The following is a 16,632-nucleotide window of genomic DNA, read 5'->3' as shown; positions in this document are numbered from 1 at the left end:
GAAGGTCCTGATGAAGGTTTGGCCATAGTCATCGCAGAGATAAAGTCTCTCCTTGGTGTGCATTCTCTTATGCAGGCCCTGCTCCTGATGAAGGCCGTTCCACAGTGATTGCATTCACACGGTTTCTTCCAAGTCTGTATCCTCTTGCGTACAGTGAGGTTCAAGCTGGATCTGAAGAATCTCCCACATCGGTTACACTCATGGTTTCTCTCCAGTGTGAGTTTCCATGTGCATCCTAAGGGACAAGTGATGATGACCGACAGGTTTCTCACACTAAAAACATTCTTAGGTTTTCACATGAGCATGAGATCACGTGTGGATCCTAAGGGATAAAGGATAACTAAACACTTCCCCATGTTCTTTACATTCATTGCATTTCTCTCCTGTGTAATTTCTCTTCAGCAAAATAATATTAGAATTCCTTTTCATGGCTTTCCCACACAGATTATATTCATGGGGTTTCTCTCTGGGTTGAGCTGGTGCCTGTTGATTAAAGGATAAGTGGTAACTAAAGGCTTTCTCACTTTCATTGCACTCTGGGGATACTCCCTCTCAGAACGTCTGCACTGCAAAAAAAAAAGCAAAAGCAAATTCCTACATTAGAAGTTGCTACCATTTTCTGGCCTGGGTACTGTCTCTGCCCTGTCTGAGCTCTTCCAGCTGAGTGAGGAAAGTGCTCCACTCCAAGCTTCCATCATAGCCACGACATTCATGAGGCTTCTTATGTATGGATTTTTTTCCTGATAATTTTTTAAACAAAAACTGAATTGTGTGTCAATAATCACCATGTGAGTCATATTTATGAATATGCTTATTTGTGAGAACTCTGTGAAGAAATTTTGAAATTGGTTTAGGATGTTCCCCAAATTCATGATACTAAGATACTATCTCCTGAGACACAACTTTTGGGTGACGGCCACTGCCTCAAGTGTGCCCCCTAGTGGTTGTGGGGCTTTTTTCTTTCTCAGGGAAATCCCAGACTTCTACTGCAGAGAACCAGCAATAAGCCCTCATGAGCCTTACCCTTTTCCTACCAGTAGATGGTTATTCCCGAACTTTATTCTGCTTTGCAGTAGTCTCTTTGGTTTCAAGACAAGAATTCCGGTCTGAAATGACTGGAGGGAGAGAAAACAAATATTTAAGCTCTTAGAGAAATAAATGATGAAACAAAGATGATTTTTTTAAAATCCAGGCCCATGTCAATTTTTTTCATATACTAAGCCAAAACATAAGAAGTCAATGTGACAGGGAAGAATGCGCCAGCAGTTAAAGACAGACTTCAAGGATTTCAGCAATGTGAAGAATTGGACAATGATGGGAACGGGGTGGAAATGACAGATGACTTGCTAAGAAATGATTTCATCAAAAATGAGATGGCTCCCCTTTAAGGAAAGCATCCTAGGAGCTTGTTTGGAAAAGTAGGATTTTTGAGAAGTACACTAACATTCTGCCTCCACTGTTCCCAATTTTTTAAATCTATAGATCCCGGACTTCAGTGGCAACATCCAACTGGACTTCAAGCCTTCAGCTAGGCCCCACCATCTGAACTGACGATGAGCCCATCTCTTAATCTATCCTGGTGCTCCTGTTTCTCCTGACTCACCAGGATTTTGTCCAATCTAGGGGAGACTGATGAGCAACCAAGGACCTCAGTTCAGTCCTGAATAGATTTTTCCTCCAACTATAACCCCAAGTTTTACATGTCTTACTGTCCCTACAGCATTTACTTGTGCCACTAAATGTAAATGTACAGACAGTTTTACCACCCTTAGATTCTATAATTGTTTAATGTATTCTACAATGTATAATATAGCACATTCTTATCTTCACATTTCAAAAATCTGGTCATAAGGCCAGCATGTACTTGAGTATTTAGTGGTAGAATTTTATAGAGTACAATATACAATAAACCATGAAAAAAATGAGATGGCTGCTAATAATCTGAAAGAGGGAACTATCAGGAAAGCACAGTTTGGGAACAATGGGAAAGTGGACAGATGAATAGCAGGGCCACATTCCAATAAAACTTTATTTACAAAAGAGGAAATGTTCTGGAAAGAGGAAGCAGGACAGAGCTTTCTCTGGGAGCAAAAGAAAGCAGGAAAGAAAAGAGAGGAGAGGAAGGGAAGCTGAAGCTTTTTTTGTTTTGTTTTGAGGAAGATTAACCCCGAGTTAACTACTGCCGATCCTCCTCTTTTTGCTGAGGAAGACTGGCCCTGAGCTCACATCCGTGCCCATCTTCCTCTACTTTATATGTGGGACGCCTGCCACAGCATGGCTTGCCAAGTGGTGCCATGTCCACACCCAGGATCCGAACCAGCGAACCCTGGGCTGCCGAGAAGCAGAACATGCACACTTAACCACTGCACCACTGGGCTGGCCCGAAAGCTGAAGCTTTGATAGTAAACTCACCGCAAGTGGCCTGAGATGATTTCTCAGACAAAATGGTATTTTAGAAATTCCCTGAAGGGGATCTTCTTGCCCAGGGCTCACCTGCACAAGTGTCTTGCAGAATTCTCCTCTCCATGGTCCTCAGCACCTCCTGCTCCACCTGGGTGAGCAGGTTGGGCTGACGGAGGTGATACTCTGAACACAGAGAGACGCACAAGGTGGCAGGATGTGCAGGGACAGAAAGGAAACTTCCTGTCTAGATGTGGCTAACACTTTCAGAGGATGGGCACGTGTGACCACACTAACAGTGACACACTGGTACCCAGGACCCAAAACTCAAACTCCCTCACATCAGGCCCTGCAGGGACCGGGGGTCCTCAGAGCCAAGCTCAGAGACACACTTCAGGAGCACCAAAGCTTATACTCATGAAGAAAATAAAGTCACCATAATGGATGAATCTTCATTCTCAAGGGGAAGACTCTAGACTAGGGGCTGGTGACTACAGCCCAGGGGTTAGCCACTTGCTTTTGTAAATAAAGTTTTATTGGCTCACAGCCCTGCCTGTTCATTTCTGTACCATCCGTGGCTGCTTTGGCACTACGTTGGAAGCACTGAGTAGTTGTAACACAGACTCTGTGGCCCACTAAGCTGAAAATATTTCCTCTCTGGCCCTTTAAGGAAAAGTGTGCCCACTCCCACTCTGCATTTTTGCTTCTTAAGGGTGGACCACATCTCTTTCATCGCTCTTCCCAAGACCAACAACAGCTCCCAGAATTGAACAAGTGCTAAGAAGTATCTGCAGCAGAATCCTATGATGAAGAGGTGAGGTCGGCCTCACTGACTGAGACCAGCTTCCCAAAGTTCTCCAGCATCAAGTCTCTGTACGGGATTTTCTGAGCAGGGGCCAGCAGTGCCCACTCCTCCTGGGAGAAGTCCACCGCCACTTCCTCAAAGGTCACCAAGTTCTAAAGCAGCATACACACGAGGGCTTAGCCAAGACCCATCTCCATCAGTGTCCCAGGAGGGTGGGGGATGAGGCCGAAGGCATCAGAGGATCAAGGAGCAGTAAGTTCAAGTGAGGGACCCTGCCCTCAGCTCTCTCCACTTGCACGCCCTCAGCAATCTCGACCAGCCTCGTCGATTCATTAACTCTTCAACACGATTGAACTTTTCTCTCCACAACCAGTCCATGAACACATACAGCCTGGGTGCCCTCAGTCAGGCACCACACCGCCCTGAGCTCATGGCAGCCTGAGAGGAATACTTAGTAAATGAACGAGGGATGTCCCCAGGAATTCCTGAGACAAAGTCATCTCATTGCCTTTCTTGGTTTTCTGTCACAGCCCTGAAGTAAGTACTGAGCTAATAAGGACAAGGCACTGAAAAAAATTCATAAATACTGAGGCAATGAGAGCATTCTCTGGGAAGTCCCTTGGCCACCATTAGAGACTAAGAGTCCTGAGGAACTGTGGGGAGAAGTCCTGGATGGGTCTGAGGCTCCAGGCCACTGGAAGGAGACAGACCCACCCGCAGGGAAGGGAGACGCCATGTTGGAAAGAGGAGGATTTCTGATTACCTGTGACCAGGTCAGCAACCCTGGAGCCATTGCTTCCTCCTTCACATTCCCCTCCAGCAGACAGAGTCATGAGCAGGCACAGCTAGAGGACACGAGAGGGGTCATGAGACAGGTCATGCCCTAGATTCTAGCCTGCACACTCACACAGCTAGCCCGCACACAAGCAAAGCACACGTCTGCCTGCACACAGGTCTCCTAAAAGGCCACGTCAGTCCTGTCTCTCCCACGAGAGGCCTGGGGCTTGCTGCCCACGAGGAAGCCTAGAAACTCCTGTGACTGCTGAGGGCACTCACGTTCAGAGAGGTCCAGCAAGTCAATGACCCAGAGTATAAAACAAGTACAAGGAATACCGCAGTACTAGCCCCCAAACACATCAAACTCTAAAAGGCACCAACACTGACATGCGCAGACCCGGGGGCTCCTGGGCTCCACTCCCACCTAGTCTTGGCCTTCGGGAGCCCTGGAAGAAGAGAGTCTTGGGGAAATGAAAATGGCCAGGCTACGATCTAGCTCCAAGAAACCCTTGTGGGTGCGGCTGGAGCTTGGCAACTGGGGCGTCTGGGTAGGAAAGTGCTGAGAGAGGGTGGCAGAGGGACCAGGAACTGGGTCAAGACCAGGGCAGCCAGCCTGGATCCTATCTGGATTCACACCTTGTGACTGGCAGCTTAGTGGGATCGCTTTGTAAGAAAAGCTTTCTGTTCCTGTTTATATTTTTTAAGATCACACTGGCAGCTGTTCACAGGCCAGAACTGGGGAGGGTAAGAAGAGAAGCAGGGGGGCAGGTGAGGGGTGGCTCCAGGGTCCAGGTGAGAATGGGGATGGGGAAGCCTTGGGAGATGGGAGGAGCAGCAGAGACAATTGCAAATGGTTAACATTGTCAATGCAAAATAACCAATAACCATTCTATGGATAAGAGAGAGGCGAGTTTTACTGGAGCCAGGGTGAGGGTTACAACCCGAGAAGGCAGTTTCCACAAAGGAAGAAAGTTTTCCAGAGAAGCATGATTTTCAGTACAGTATTACGTCTTTTTAGAACAAAGAACATACATTAAACATGCCCAGGATACACATTCATCAAAGTTTCAGAGAGGGATTCAGGTGTAAATTAGCAGGTCAACATGACCATGATGCCAGGAAAGGGATTAATACGGGCATTACTGAGGGCATTAAGATGGGGCATAGGCACAACCAGAGGCACTCACAGCTCACTGGTACAGCTCTCTGGTACACTCACTGTGTACCAGGGGACTTTGGGGAGAAGAAGGGAAAAAAAATGGGGCATAGATGGGGAAGTACGGGCTCTTACCTTAAAAGAATACATTCTTGTGTGTGTGTGTGAGGAAGATTGTCACTGAGCTAATATCTGTGCCCATCTTTTTACGTGGGATGCCAGCACAGCATGGCTTGACAAGTGGTGCTAGGTCCACCACCAGGATCGAAACCTGCAAATCCTGGGCCACCAAAGCAGAGAGCGTGAACTTAACCACAATGTCACCAGGCTGGCCCCAAGAATGCACTCTTTACTTTAATGGTTAAAGCAGATGTTTAATGTATGTTTGATAGGCCATAAGTGAGCCTTCTTTAGTTCAAGCTGAATCAGTTCAGAATCCAAGTAGCTATCTCATATACCTCAATACGTGAAAATCTCCTGTCAATATGGCACACAGTTTGGAGGAAACATCAAAGGATTTGCTAGGGACTTAGACTGGGATGGGAGAGGGGAGAGGGAAAGACACGCAGCCAGTGAGAGAAGTTAGAGAAATCAAGGAGGGATCTGGTTTTTATACTGACGATGTTGAACTTCACAGCCGGCAAAGGAGCCCTGTGCTCCTAGAAAACCAAGATGGTAAGAAATCCCCCCAACCCTTTTGTGCTCCAGGAAACGGCTGTCTGCCATTGAAGCCGGGTACCTGAGGGTTACTGTAAATATTCAACAAGAGCTTTGACATTGTTCCCAACACAGACATAGACGAAAAGAAGTTCTTGTCAGTTCGCTGTTTTCTTGTTTGACCTGAGGGGTGACTCAAGGATTTATGAGCTTGTTTGACAAAAGAATGCCTTCAGGGACTTTGTGATCACCAGATAACCAGCCCCCTCCCCTCTGCCACGACTCCAGAAGTCAGGTTGCCCAGGGGCTTATCAGGCGTGAAAGAAACACAATTACCTCTTTGTTTCTCCAAAACTCCTCCTGCCAAGCCCCTTAGCTCTATAAAGCCCCTGCTTTCTTCTTTTCTGAAGGCAGATTTGAGAGAACCTATCCTCCCACCTTCTCATTTTAGCCAATTTGAATAAACCTTTCTCCATCTTCAACCACCAATGTCTCAGTGATTGGCTTACTGCAGTCAGGCTCATAAACTTGAGATTAAGACATTCAGTATCACAATGAAACACCCTTCCCCCATGACTTAGATAAGTCTCAGGATGACCCCTCCATGACAAGGCCAGGCACAGACTGTCCAAACTCCCAGTCTTTGTCTCATGGATGAGTAGCTGAACTGCTCACCCCTCTGAACAGCCTGGAGCAAATGCCTTCACCAAACTTCAGTGTGGCTTCTCTCCTCCAGGGCCCCTGAACTTTGGCCCCTCCTTCGGTGTTGGGACACAGAACACCCTTTACCAGCCCCTCACTGCCAATCAGCTGACTCCCTAATGACTATCACCCCACCCACCCATGTCCCACTTCCCAGCCTTGCTGACTCTTTCCTATCAAAGAAAAGCTCTTCAGGGCCTGACCCTACGGTGGGACTGCTCTGCCTACAGCAATAGTCTTCTTACAACACTAATAACCAGTAGCTGGTGGTGTCCTCCCTTGAGAGGGGAAGATTATGGAGGGGCAAATTCCTTCACGGTGAGGTTGTGCGGGGACAAAAAAATACATATATACATATACTATAATATGTGATAATTAATATGTATGTATCATAATCAATATCCTTCACATATATATATAGCATATTTTACATATAGCATATTTTCCCATCAAGTTAAAAGGGGTATGATAGGGCAGAGGGTTTTTTCGTGAGAGGCATAGCAAGGGCTCTTTTTGGGCTCATGGAAATGACAGGATTTGGGGGAATAATTTCAAAATGTGGTAGGCCAGCAGGCCGAGGGAAGGCTTCTACGGACGTCTCATCTGGGCTCCAGGTTCAGGCAGCCACCTGTCCCTCAGTCCTGGTAGGCAAACCATCTTAGCCACAGATGACAAAGGATGACCAAAGGCCAGTGACAGCTGGGACTGTGCTGGGGCAAAAAAATTGGAATTTATGTCTATAAAAATTTAAATATTCCTGTGCCTTCAACCAGCAACTCTTAGTATTTTAACTAAGAGAAACCCTGGCACCTGTGCAGATACAGAGATAAATAGACAGGTGTGTGTCTGTGTGTGTGTGTTTTTAAGTTTGTCCACTATAAAGTGTTCACAATGGGTAAAAACTGGAACCAACTAAACTAACCCTACAGCGCACCAAGAAGTTAAAGAATTACCTACAAGGGACAATTATGGTATTTAAAATAAAAAGCTGACATAGCTCTATAGGTAAAGTATAAACATACTTACATAATTTATAAAATATCTATGTGCAGAGAGGTATGTACATGCATTCAAAATGACTGGGAGCGGGCCGGCCCCGTGGCCGAGTGGGTAAGTTCACACACTCTACTTCAGTGGCCTGGGGTTCGCCAGTTTGGATCCTGGGTGTGGACCTACACACTGCTCATCAAGCTGTGCTGTGGCGGTGTACCACACAGAACTAGAATGACCTGCGACTAGGACATACAACTATGTACTGGGGCTTTGGGGAGAAAGGGGGGAAAAATTGATGGGGAGGCAAAGAACTTGAACAGACATTTCTCCAAAGAAGACACACCAATGGCCAATAAACACAGAAAAGATGCTCAACATCACTAATCATTAAGAAAATGCAAATCAGAACCATAATGAGATGCTACTTCATACCCATTAGGATGACTATTACCCAAAGAAAAAAGAAGAAATAACAAGTGCTGGCGAGGATATGGAGAGACTGGAACCCTCATGCATTGCTGGTGGGAATGTGAAATGATGCAGCCACTGCAAAAAACAATATGGCAGGGGCTGGCCCCGTGGCCGAGTGGTTGGGTTGGCACGCAGGCGGCCCAGTGTTTCATTGTTTCGAATCCTGGGCGCGGACATGGCACTGCTCATCAAACCATGCTGAGGCGGCGTCCCACATGGCACAACTGGAAGGACCCACAACAAAGAATATACAACTATGTACCGGGGGGCTTTGGGGAGAAAAAGGAAAAAATAAAATCTTTAAAAAAAAAAAAAAACAATATGGCAGTTTGTCAAAAAGCTTAACATAGAGGTACTGTATGATCCAGCAGTTCTCTTTCTGGGTATATACCCAAAAGAATTGAAAGCAAAGGCTCGAACAGATATTTGTACACTAATATTCACAGCAGCATTATTCACACCAGACAAAAGGTAGAAACAGCCCAAATGTCCATCAACAGATGAGCGGATAAACACAATGCATATAGTTACAGTGGAGTATTACTCAGCCTTAAAAAGGAAGGAAATTCTGACACATGCTACGACAAGGAGAAACTTTGAAAACGTTATGCTCGGTGAAATAACCTAGACACAAAAGGATAAATGCTGCCTGATTCCACTCATAGGAGGTCCCTAGAGGAGTCACATCCACAGAGACAGAAAGTAGAATGGTGGGGGCAGGGGCTGGGGGCGGTGGATGGAGAGTTAGTGTTTCATGGGGACAGAGTTTCAGTTTGGGAAGATGAGAAAGTTCTGGAGACGGATGGTGGGGATGGTTGCACAACACTGTGAATGTGCTTAATACCAGCAGAAAAGTACCCTCAAAAAAGGTTAAAAGGTAAGTTTTACATAAAGTATATTTTACTACAACAAAAAAAGTCTGCAAGGCCACAGTGCTATTGGTAATACTGGGTGGGGGTCTCTGGAGAAGAGGGTGACACTGTTTTATGTGCACTTGGCAGGGGGAATGTGAAGGGAAATGTTGACCTTTTGACCCTATAGTTTTCTGAATGTTAAACATCAAAAACAACACATCCATGTATTCCTTGTGCCACTGAGAAAAATTACACAGTCAAGTACAAACAAAAATAATGTCTGTGGCAGAAGCCTCACCCCTGCACACAGCTAATCTCACTGCTCAAAGTGACTTCCGCCATCTCACCCACCCACACACACCAAGCGCCCACCACCAGGAGCCCTGGCAACAACATCCTCTACATCCACTCGTTACTAACCGCTGACTCACATTTCATCTACTTCCCATCTTTCTTTCCAACCAAAGCAAGAGCTTTTTTAATTATTATTATTGTTTTCGTTTTGGTGAGGAAGACTGTCGCTCAGCCAACATCTGTGCCAATCTTCCTCTGCCTTGTATGTAGAATGCCGCCACAGCATGGCTTGATGAGCGATGTGTAGGTCCGCGCCCAGGATCTGAACCCGTGAACCCTGGGCCGCCAAAGCAGAGAACATGAACTTAATCACTCAGCTACAGGGCTGGCCCGAGAAAGAGCTTCTTTAAATCAAACATCTACAGTCTTATGAATGCATCCATATACGTTATCTTTAGGAATAGCGTGAAGCAAAAATTGTTGTGCATTACGAAAGCAATGTTATTATAAGTTGCATATAATATGCCGAAGATGTGGCTCTCACCACCCCCCACCGAGAAGATTCCAATGTTTTCCAGGCTGGTTCCTTTGACCCCTTGTATCTCTATGCCTTCTGGTTAATAAGGCTCTATGAGGTTAACAGAATTCTCTCAAGGAGGAAAAAAGCGTTCAGATCTGATTATGCCTCTTCCCTGCTTAGGAACTTCTAGAATGCGTCCTACTGGAAACAGCACAAAGTCCAAATTCCAAACTCAACAGGGGGTACCCTCCAACGTCTGGCTCCAGGTAGCCTTTCCCACACCTCCACCCTCCCCTGGCAGGAATGCTTGCTGAAGGATTCCAGGAGGCAGACCAAGGTCCTTCTGGTCTCAGTGCTGGGTTGTGGGGCAAAATTCCCTCCCGAGAATTTGCAAACACAAGTCCACCCTCCCATGGTCCAAATTCACACCACCTCATGCAGGGAGCTGACATGAGCACACGCACATCACCTCTGCAAAAACTCAGCTCCCACCAGGCCACAGAAGATTCCCACCCATGGGTTCCCAGGAACCCACAGCTGACGTAGAAAAGCAACGTAAGTCAAGGAGGCACTAGATAATAAAAGGGAGCCCGTTCATTCATCAACATAAATGCAAACAGCAGAAAGAAGGTATGAGCACAGGGAACGTACTAATGAAGGGAAAAGATAATCTATCACAACCATACAGGGATCCAAGTCAGGTTTAGCACTTTTTGAAAAACCAACTAATAATTCCAATTAATGGAATGTACAACATTAACAAACTGAAGGAGAAAAATCATGATTGTGGAAGTTAAAAAGGAAAACTTAACTAAGTTGGAGTGGGAAGGCCTGTAAGGGAAGTTCTCACATCCTATCACACGTCATCAATTACACCCAACGGGAAGAGAGGGAAGCTTGCATCTGAGACAGGAGAAAACTACTTCGCTACTGATGGAAGATTTCTCTCCCCACCCAGCAAGTGCCCAGCCAATGAGAAAGGCCACAGCCCAGGCAATGAAAAGCCCTTGTAGCTCTGAACTGTTATCTTTCCCCAATGGATTTTTGCTTAGAACAGCCTGTCCCTCCCCCCTATGCTCCCTCCTTTTTTTTGTTTTGGTGAAGAGTGGCCCTGAGCTAACAGCTGTTGCCAGTCTTCCTGTTTCTGCTTGAGGAAGAATGCCACTGAGCCATCTGTGCAAATCTTCCTCCATTTTTTGTGTGTGGGACACTGCCTCAGCATGGCCTGATGAGCAGTGCCGCGTCTGTGCCCAGGATTGGAACTGGTGAAATCCTGGGCCACTGAAGCAGAGCATGCGAACTCAACCACTTGGCCAAAGGGCCAGCCCCTCAAATAGCAATTTTAATTTAAAAATTTTTTACAGGATACAAAATATACAGAAAAGCCAACTTTAATGTTCTACGTGACACACATATAAATATTTCAGTGCCATTCCCATGGTGTCATGTCTTTCTTGTCCCTGAAGCAGGCCCTGTGCCAAGTTCAGAGTAAGCAAGTGACATAGGTTTGTTGTTCCAGTGAATAAAGTGGTGCCAGCAAAGGAAGCCCACGTGCCCCCAGTGGAACTAGACAGAGTCAGCAGGTCTGTGGGCGTGTCCTAGCCACAGGGACAAGCAGCTACCTCTGAAGTCCCCCAGCCCAGCCCAGCCATCTCCACTCACAGGGAGGGGATGGGCCCCATGCTCCCAATTCATTAGACCCTCACCCCATGGGGACAGTGAAGGGGAACTTGTGTGGTACGGGTGGTAATTAATACTCTCCGTTCAATTTCTATACGATGAACACTCAAAACTCTCACAGACACAAACACACAAACTCTACCTAGATCTATTATACACATGTAACACACAGAGGCAAGCTATAAATATGTTTTAAACCACTAGTTGCTTCGTACAACAATAACGATGATGATGATGCAACTCCTCGTTCAAACGTGGCATCGGGAGAAGCGGCTGCTCCCAATATCAGACTTGCGACATTGTGATGGCAGGAGGAGAATGTGGGGGTCGTGGGACTGGGGGAGGGGGGAGTGGGAGGGATTTCAGAGCAGGTCAGTGCCATGCTTGGCGAGAAGAACAAACGGCTGGATCTGGGGTCCACGTTCCCCACAGTGTGAAGACTCGGGGTCCCCATCATAGGTAGCAGGGCGGGGCAGGGAAAACAGAGTGGCCTCCCCAACCCAGGTCGCTGAGACCACACTCAGATTCTCTCCCCTGGGACTCTGACCAGCCTCCCCAGCTAAGAGATGGGCTCAGGCTTCAGGGTTCCCATGAACTGCTGCGAGGGGCAGGAGGCCCAGCCGCTGGCCCAGGATCCTCATTAGGATCGGCTCAGGAGGGGCTGAAGTCAAACCTGCACCATCCGAAGCTTCTGGCATGAACATAGTGAAACCGGTAGTTCCCATTGAGATTAGGCAGCTAGGAACTAAAGGGTTTTTTTTCTTTTTTGGCAATTACTGGTTATAGCTTTTAGCTGTTTAACCCACCCATTGTTAACTGTGCTGCTTAGGCAATAGGCTATCTGACTCCACTAGGCTCCCATAGATAACATCTCCCTGGAGCATGGGTCACCATGGTAACGGGTGTGTGAGCTGTTTTTCAGGAATTAGAAGCACTTGTCCACTCGAGGCCAGTTGAGACCACCAACTCATCAACTGGGCCCGCACAGATGTCTGATAAGTGACCTTTTGAAGTCGAGGCCAAAAACTCCACCCTCAGGTCATGCTCACACGGCCATTATGGGAGCATGCATCCTACGAAGAGGCACCGAGTCTGACTACGCATGCGCAGATCAATTCCCTCACCTCTCCTCCCCTCCCATCACCTCTCCCCACATTTCAGACCACCTTGCCCCCATCCCTGAGTCCCTGTTTTCGGGGAAGCGGATTTGAGGCTCATGCTCTCGCTTCCTCACGTGGCTGCCTTATGATTAAACCCGCTCTCTGCTGCAATGTCATCTCAGTGTTTGGCTTTCCAGGCAACGGGCAAAACCGAACCTGGTTCGGTAACAACCCAGTGCGGAGAGAGCATAGCTGGCTCCTTTCCCTTTCCTCCTCAGTGGGCAAAATGGGACCCAACCAGGCAGCCGAGCCCAAGCAGCCTGACTGCAACGGCATCCTCTCCTTGATCTCTGGACATCCTGGCTCCCTGGCTTCGGCCACCTCATATGCACTCACCCGGGGGCCAGCTACTCAAGGCCACGCCCTCCTCGCAGCCAGAGGCTGGTTAATGTAGAAGCAGAGGTGGAGGCAGCCAGGCTGAGCAACCCAACAGCCTAACAGCAGTAATTAACACGGACGTTGCCTGAGGGACTAGGGGTGGGGGTGGGGGGCCCTTCCAGACCCTCAGGCCCTAAACCATCCCTAATTCCTGGTTCTTGATTCCCCAAGGGAAGAAGGATTCAGCGGAAGGAGCTAGTACTAAGCAGGGAGGCGAGCGTCTGGTTTCTGGCTCCCAGGCCCTCCCCCGTCTTCCCCACCCTAGGAGACCACCCAAAACTATCTGCCTTTTAGGCAGAACTTGTCCTAGGCTTTCCCAGCAAGAAATGGAGGTGGCACCTTCCCCTCCCCCTCCATTCCCCTCCCCTCCATGCCCAGGTGTCCTGGGCCCTCCCAGGTTACACAACTGTCTCTGAGCTGCCTGACCTTCTCTATCCCCAGATTTTCTCTTTTCTCTCTGGGGGAAACCCAATTTGCATCACTAGGTACAGCCCAGCCCCTGGGGAGAGGTGGAGGAAGGCTGGAGCCCAGAGGCAAGTGAGCAGGGACTCTGGCAGTCCCAGGAGAATCTCTCAGCACCGGTCCATTTGGACAGGACCTCCTCTGATGCACTGGGTTGGGGTGGAGGCACCGGCTGGGTGCTCAGGAGAGACCCTGGGGCGGCTGCAAGATGACGCATAGAGCTTCGGATCCTTTGTTTACAGACATACACTGGAGACAACACTGATAAATTTCCGCGGAGGAATTTTCATGGGGAACTTACTTTTCACAGCTTGGCCATCAAATCTCTTTAATTCCTCCACTAGTTTTCTATACAATGCAATTACAACAGTCATAAACTTTCATCGCCCCCCTCCTTGCCCATTTTGACTTTGTCTACATCAATTCATGAATATCAATTCCTTTTCCTGTGAATGCTTCATTCCTCCAACACCATTTGGCCCCATCTCAATAAACGGCGGCTTGGGATGGAAACCCGCCCTTGACACAGCCTACTCCTCACAGATCTCATCAAAGAATTCTGCCGAGGACACTGAAGGTCAGGACCCCTGAGCACATCCCCACCTACTCTGTTCCCTCAGCTTCCCCCTCACGGTCACAGATTCAAATGTCACTCCCTCAGAACACTCCCCACCCGCTTATAGCCAGTCCCTCTAATAACCCCACTCATTTTTCTCATCTCCCTTGAACTGAGGAGACCTTGTCATTTTCGTAACTATGAGAACAGTACTGTATATTTTATTTATGTATTTATCACTTGGACTGCATACACTTCTTTCCCATTCCACATCCTAAATCTAGGCTAAGTTACGCTGTTCCTAGACTTATTCTCCAGATGCTATGCCTTCTCTATGCTTCCTGAAGTCCATTCTCGATCCAGGAACCAGAATCCATTCTCAATCCAGTAGTCTGTAAGGACTGATGGAACTGGACTTTGTTAATGACCAGATCACTAACCAATCAATGAGGTACAAGTCTAGCCTCTGGCCTGAGGATCCAATCTCAAGCCAATGTATGAACTACAAACCCAGTCTTACCTCATCTAGCACCAGTGAACTCTTCTTCAAGACAATTCACCTCATCTTCCCTTTTCCCATAAAAAACCCTGAGCCCCTCTCCTGTAATCACGACACTATTTAGGTTTCTGCCTCAATCTGTGCTCCCCAAATTGCAATTCTTTGATCCCAGAGAAACTCATTGCCTCTTAAACTGGCTGCTGCTTTTTAAATTTTTCATTTATTTATTTATTTCTTGAGGAAGATTAGCCCTGAGCTAACATCTACCACCAATCCTCCTCTTTTTGCTGAGGAAGACTGGCCCTGAGCTAACATCTGTGCCCATGCTCCTCCACTTCCTAGGTGGGACGCCTGCCACAGCATGGCTTGATGAGCCATGGGTAGGTCCACACCAGGATCCAAATCGGCAAACCCGGGCTGCCCAGGCAGGACATGCAAACTTAACCGCTGCACCACCAGCCAGCCCTTAAACCGGCTTCTATTTTTGTTAGTTGACACTGTCCACAATATAAACCACCAGTATTATTCCCGAAACTTTTAAGAAAAATTCTTATGAAAAACGCAAGGTGTGCGAAATATTATTTTTGAAACAAGGAGGCAGCGTTGCTGAATTTCCTCCAGAATTACTTTTCCTCCAATTTCTCATTCCTGAGTTTTTAACCTCACTGAAAAAAAACCCCACTTGATCAAAACACAGCTCTTTGAACATTAGTAAATTCGACTTTCTGCTACTAACATCAGGAAGGCGCTGCTTCCTCCTTTACCTCCTGGAGATCCGTATGTTTTTAATACATACAGTTTCATGTATTTCACTCACAATTTATGCTTTAGCTACAAGTATACGCCTCCAAACGCCGTTTGAATGATATCATTAGGCGATCCCTGCGGCGATCACAGCCTCTGGAGAGGGGAGCTGACCTGGGAAGTACAGAGGCGAACAATCTCACTTCAATTGTAAGGCTTGTTACTTACATTCGCACTTAGTCTATTTCCTTTTATTTTCTTTATTACACTTATTTACCGTCACCCTGGAATCTTAAGAATTTTCCCAAATGAATTTATCAAAAATAAAAACTTTTTAAAAGTTTTATGATATCCTCACCTCAAGGATGTTCACAGAAGCCAAAGTCACGGGTGAAGTTCTGTTGCATAAAGAGGGCAGAAAGGGACCCCCTTGATAGAAACTTCGCCGGCGCGTCTCACCCCAAACGCCGACCACATCCCCAGCTCACGAGGACTGGAGGACCGAGCGCCGCGCAACGCCAGCGCGCCTCCAGCCCCGCGCTGACACCGCCCCCAACGCCCGTCTCCCGCCCCCGCCGGGACCCGACCCCCACCGCCCCATCTCCCGCCCCCGCGGGGACCCGCCCCCCCCACGCCCCCGCCGGGCTGCGCCCCCAACGGCCCGTTTCCCGCCCCCCCACGGCCCGTCTCCCCACCCCTGCCGAGACCCGCCCCTCACCGCCCCATCTCCCGCTTCCGCCGGGACCCGCCCCCACGGCCCCGTCTCCCGCTCCCGCCGGGACGCGCCCTCACGGCCCCATCTCCAGCTCCCGCCGGGATGCGCCCCCCACGGCCTGTCCCCTCGCCCCCGCTGGCACCCGCCCTCCTCCCACGGCCCGTCTCCCGCCTCCCGAGTGGCGGGGCCGCACCTGGAGCCGCTGGGCGGTGGCCGAGGCCGACGCCGAGAAAAGCCGGGCGCCGTTACAGGGGCGGGGGCCGCCGCCTGGGAACGCGCGCTCCCCCGTGGCCCGAGGCGTGGACGCGCGGACGGCTCGGGCGCGGCCGCGTCCTCCAGTCTCGGGCGAAGTCTTCGTGGCCTCCTACGGGGACGCGCTGGGGCCCCCGCCCGCCGGCTCCGCCAGGGACCTCGGGGGCGGCTCCGGGCGGGAGAACTGGGGGGTGGGAGGACCGGGGGGCGGGGCCAGGACGGGGCGGGGCCCGTGGGCGGGGCCTCGCGCCGGCTCCGGACTGCCCGGCCGCCGGAGGCTGGAAGATGCTTCTCTCCGGGCTGTCGCAGCCGTGTGCAAGGACGTGGCCTTCCTCGCTGCGGTGGACAACGGGCACATCCCTCTTCACCAGTCTTCACTGCGAACCTTTCTTGGCCGTTTTCAGAAGTCTTTCAGTATTATCTTTGAACTTGTCTTAAACTTGTGTGTTAATCTTGGGACTGTTGATTTTATTTAAATCTTTCCGTTTTTATACGATTAATTTGTAAAGGACTTTTAGACTTTCTATAGGTACATACATGTTTAGATCTTTTCTATA

General features: G+C 48.7%; 1 non-coding gene across 2 annotated transcripts; it reads right to left on the bottom strand.

Annotated features, from left to right (window-relative positions):
* Positions 1-432: 432 nt before the first annotated feature.
* LOC102148281 (uncharacterized) lies at positions 433-16,245 on the bottom strand. Of its 2 annotated transcripts, none has more exons than XR_011440625.1 (5): positions 16,017-16,245; positions 15,182-15,282; positions 3,969-4,050; positions 1,024-1,115; positions 433-566 (listed from the first exon to the last, which is right to left on the bottom strand). It is a non-coding gene; the product is annotated as an uncharacterized protein (transcript). The 2 variants fall into 2 exon arrangements; XR_011440626.1 differs by lacking the exon at positions 16,017-16,245 and adding an exon at positions 15,467-15,604.
* Positions 16,246-16,632: the final 387 nt, after the last annotated feature.

This window comes from Equus caballus, chromosome 7 (assembly GCF_041296265.1).
Source record: "Equus caballus isolate H_3958 breed thoroughbred chromosome 7, TB-T2T, whole genome shotgun sequence".
Lineage (NCBI taxonomy): Eukaryota > Metazoa > Chordata > Mammalia > Perissodactyla > Equidae > Equus > Equus caballus.
This window is presented reverse-complemented; position numbering and strand designations above follow the sequence as displayed.